Source organism: Nanorana parkeri, unplaced genomic scaffold, assembly GCF_000935625.1.
Source record: "Nanorana parkeri isolate BGI_ZX_2015 unplaced genomic scaffold, ASM93562v1 scaffold300, whole genome shotgun sequence".
NCBI lineage: Eukaryota > Metazoa > Chordata > Amphibia > Anura > Dicroglossidae > Nanorana > Nanorana parkeri.
In genome coordinates, this window is record NW_017306568.1 from 248,171 (window position 1) to 253,410 (window position 5,240).

A 5,240-nucleotide genomic window follows, 5' to 3' on the forward strand; every position below is an offset into this window, starting at 1 on the left:
AAATTAACTCACTTAATGCCACCCAAAAGAAATATGTTTATTACTTTTATGTAATAAAAATAATAAATAAGTTATTACTGAATTAATAGGCCTCATGGCTAAAGTGTAGAAACAGCCCTGGTGCATAAACCGGTTCAAATAAGTTTATTACCACTTCTATAAATTTTATGAAGGAAGGTCACTGCCATATATATTATTGATATTGATTCATAAGGTTCTGTAACAAGAATCTAGTGGAGAAAACTAATTTCACTGACACTTAACATAAATTTTGTGGTAGAAGGTTGCTACTTTATGATGTTGTCTCCTACAGTTCTATAAAGAGGGTCTAGTGGACTAAACTGCCCTGCCGATACAGTTCTGTGGAGGGAGGTTGATTCCATAGAATTTGTAATATTGACTTTTAACGATCCTTAATTAGATCTTGGTGAATTTAAACGATTTAACATCCAGTATTTAAAAATCATATCAGGTCTATTCACAAAAGCGGGGAGAGTTTGGAGAAGGCAGGAGAAGTGAACAATCTAGGACAACATAGCAGAACTGGAAAGTGAGCTGAGTTGGAGGATTTTTCCAAACTCGTCACCCTTTTGTGAATAATCCTTTATGTTGTAAAACCAACATTGATGATACGCTAATTGGTTTGAAAACCAAGCAAATCAGTGCATTGCAAGAGCAATGCAAAAAGTGATAAATCAGCGACCATCATGATTTTTAAACACACTCGCTGTTGACTAGGGCTGAGCAAAGCTGAGAAATTTTGCTTAGTAAAGTGTTTTTATTTTTCTAGCCTTGACCGAAATTTCATCATTTTAATAGAATGAAGTCGAAATAAAAGTGGGAGTTCACCCTAGAATTACTCATTCATTAAACAGCCATATAACACATGGACCTTGATAAATGCATAGCATGTTTGACTTCTGCTTGTCCAGCAATCAGCATTGGAAAAGTACCAGATATTATCAGCGACGTCATACAACTCAAGGTGTCACTAAGGCCCCATCATGGTATCTACGTCTCTGTCAGCATCAGCGCACAGAGGAAGCAGATTCAAGCAGTTTCTGGTCTGGCGTTGCAAAAACAAGATGTAGGTAGCATAAGGGGGGGTTGAGCGACACCTTGGGTTATGTGGTGTTGCTGGTAATAGTTTCCAGTGCTGATTGCTGAACAACCAGAGTTTGGACTTTGGTGCTATGCAATTAATAAAGGTGCATGTGTTCTATGGCTGTTTAATGTTCACTGAGTAATTCTAAGGTGGACTATAAGGTGGTTCTTAACCACTTCAGAACTGCGGTACATATATATATACCGTATATATATACGTCCTGGTCCTGAAGTGGTTATACCTTGCTCATCCTGTACAAGTGGGCAGTCGCCAAGATCACTTATAGCAGCCTGCATGTGTGGTGTCCCCCCCCATTGTGTTTTATTGGGGTCCCCTGCTCTTCTGGGGGACCCATGACCATGTCAAATGCATTCAGGATGGAGAATGGGAGCAGACTGAGGAACGTCTGCTCTGTGATGAATGAAGCACGGAGCGCTGTGCTCACATTGCTTCCTGTTTCAGAGCTGTCACAAACCTGGCTAAAGTGCCGGGTAATTACGTACATTCCTGTGCTTGATCATCTTTATTGGACAGCAGGAGAGACATCAAGAGTCCAAAAGACCCCAGATGTAAAAAAAATAAAAATAAATGAAAATTGTAAAAATTTAAAGTCTGCAAATTGGGACAATACCCTGTATATGCAAAGCTCAGCCTAGGAGAGGGAGAAGCTGGGGGAAAAGCCAATCAGTTGTGCTGCAGTGCTAATGTGCTTACAAGCAGAATGCTGATAGGAGGAGAGATAAGACTGACAGAGAGATAAGACCATCAGCCTGCTGCTTCTCTTTTCACTGCCAGAAAAAGGGTAGTTACTGTAAATCTTACTTGTGAAAAAGCAGGTCTCCTGTGAGAGAGAGCCATGCTCTATGACAGAGCTGTGTAAATCTCAGAATAGGATGGACAGAAAAAACAGCTCCTACATATATATTTCTTTTGCTGTTTGCCTGGAGTTCAGCTTCAGTGAATGGTCCTCTTTAAGTCAATACCTTTGTCCACTTTGTAGCCAGTTAACTAAGTTATAAAGGCATAAAATAAGTAACAAAAAAGATCGAATAACATCAAATAACAACATCGCTAGGACCGAATTTCTAGGCGCCGTAGTGTATGCTCACTTGGAGCCAGGCATGGCAGAGGATTACCGTACTGAAAGTCTGGACATGTGGAATACCGTGATGCAAAGTAAGTAGTGTGAGATCCCCCAGGGTGCGGAGTCTAAGGGTCAGCTGGTACCAGGATAGCCAGTACTCCACCATCAGAGCTCTTGATGGTGGAGATGGACTACGCTGCATGCTGGTCCCAGGTCGCAACCCCTAGTTTCACCCTACTCTGCTGACAGGAAAAAAGCAACAAGAGCACCACCACCTAGCCCAATGAAAACTGGTGGATGAGGGAGGATACATAAATAAAGGTTTCACTCACATGTGTATGGTGAACAAACAGCAGAGAGACAAAGTAACCAAGGACATGAGTGCAGAACAGCAATGTGTAGCAGTGTGTGTGTGTTGATCGTTTCAGGCTAAAGCTTATCCTGCTGTCACGAGAATGATGCCTCTCAAGAAGAATGGTGTGTGTGGCAGCAGAACCCTTCCAAGGCACCTTCCATCCAGAGCTGTCTGGGTCCCTGTACCTGATGCCACGGTGATGGTCACTATGTGGTGTTGGGTTTGGTCCTAGAGGGATGGAGCGGTCCCGAAGCGATGGGGACAGGACCTGGCTCAGGTGGCAGTCACTGAGGAGCTTCCGGCAGAGAACACAAGCCGGCTGGTCTGGGAGGGGGAGCAGATGGTGTGAATAGTGTCCCTCAGAGGGGATGACCTATGTAAGATGCTATGAGGAGGTGTGCAGGACTACTGCCGTGGAGAAGGTGAGGAAGCCGAGCAGTTTGAGGGGGAAAGATGGGTGTCGGATATGGAGATCCGGGTGTGAATAGTAGAGAAGGGGAACCTGTGATCCTCTGCTGACAGCGGACGATGGTCGACAAGGCCAGAGGTCAGGGCAGACGGCAGTCACGGATACCAGGAGACAAGCCAAAGGTCAAGGCAGGCGGCAAACAAGGATTTCCATAAACAAGCCAAAGGTCAGTACAGAGATCAGCAACAAGAATGGCAACTTCATCAGCAAACATGGGCTCAGCAACTAGCTTGAGGAAGCATTGCTTGGACACTTTCCCGCTGTGAGCTGCACTTAGTTTAAATAGAGTGAGCAAGCAAGAGGAACCACTTTATATGTATTTCTTATGCTGTTTGCCTGGAGTTCAGCTTCAGTAAATGGTCCTCTTTACGTCAATACCTTTGCTCATTTTGTAGCCGGTTACCTAAATTGTAAAGGCATAAAATAAGTAATAACAAAGATCGAATAACATCAAATAATAACATCGCTAGGACCGAATTTCAGGCCATTGCTTTGGGGTAGAAGGAAAAAAAAAATAATTTAGATAATTATGAATAACATTTATTCAGAATTTTCCCAAAAAACGCCGCCTTTATCATAAACAATTGCCAGATGGCGTACATTATCATTTTTTCTCCCCTTCCACAAAAGCGGCATTAATTGCAGAGCAGCCCAGGGCTCCACTCAGCTCATCAGTATGATAACACTTCATGACCCTGATTAACCATCAGTCTACTCAATTAAAAAGATCATTTAGACATTCACCCAATCATTTGCCTAGAGAGCCACCTGGGCCTTTACCAGGGGCTCCATTTTTAACATTCCCTTGCCCTCCCTTGTCTCCCCGTGGCTTTTTAACATATCTCCAAAAGACGTAATTGAATTAAATAAAAGCATCTTTTTTTGGGGGCAGCTGCAGCATCTGCTGTTTGTGGTATGTCAAGCTTTCAGCGCTAAGAAGAATCGCATATGCTCCAAATTAGCAGGTCGAAGAGATGAAACAGCCGATGATAGTATTTTAGTGCCAGCGTGAGAAACAGCTCACAGCTGTGCGCAATTTACAATTAAAGGATTTATCAGGCCGCGATTGTACCAGCGAAATCAAGTGCTGAGAGGTCAGTTAGTGAATTAGACCAATTAGGGATTTTACAGTGAAATTATCTGTCTTATTACCTATTGATGGGACTCCTGTTGTCATAGCTTCACATGGGTCACGAGCTGGAAGGTGCTTGATGAACCGATATACTTTTTTTTTTTTTTTCCTTCACTTCAACTGTTTGATGTAAATGCACTTAGCAGGTTCCTATAAATTTCACGTAGGTGCAGTCAACTTTAGATGAAATGTATGAACTAAACTGAAACTAAAAGGGAGCGAATAGCTAAACTGTACCAGCAAAGAGTTACTGCTACAAATAGTGCCATCCCTTCCATAACTGCCACCTGTGGCCATAGAGCCGGGTTGGGTGTTGGGGTAGGGTGTTGGGGTAGGGCTGGTGATGGATGCGTTTGGAAAAGCGGCTGTGTAGAGCCATGCTATCAGCAGCTCTCTTTCCAGTCCCATCCAGCCCAGCGACGTCACTGGTTGGCAGGAGCTCGGTGGGACGCCAGCCAGAGCGTCCCACTTCTCTCCCTGGCCTCTATTGATGTCAGTGATCTGGGGAGGAGGGGGGGGACCAGACAGAGTGGACACAGCTCTTAGCAACCTGGGATGCTGTTGCGGCCCCCCTAATGAGGGACAGCCCTTGCTACAATTGATACAGCACAACCAAACAGGTTATTATGAGAAGGCACCAAACCAGTGTTGGTCAACTCATTTTATGTAGGGGGTCTCAAGTGCGGCCCCGGACATTACAAAGGGTCGTACATGATATTTAGTGAGTTTGACTCTGAGGAAAGCAGACATGCTATAGGAGTTGTCGGAGGCTGGAGATATGGTTCAGGAGACTTTCCTAGACTGGAAAAATTAGATTGCTATGGATCACTACAGTCCCTTTACATATCAATGCTTTCGCATGTGCTCTAACTTTAAAATATTATGCATACGAAAATAAAATTTTATATTAAAATAGTATATATAAAATGCTATACATACTAAAGGAATAAAAAAAAAAAAAACTAAATTGGTGCGTGGCACAGTAAAGCCTTAAGAAGAAGGTATTCCCATCTCATTCCATCACATATCTCAAAAATAAGAGGATTGTTCCTCAATTAAGGGCAGTGGGTGGAGCTATGCAAATTATTCCTTTAC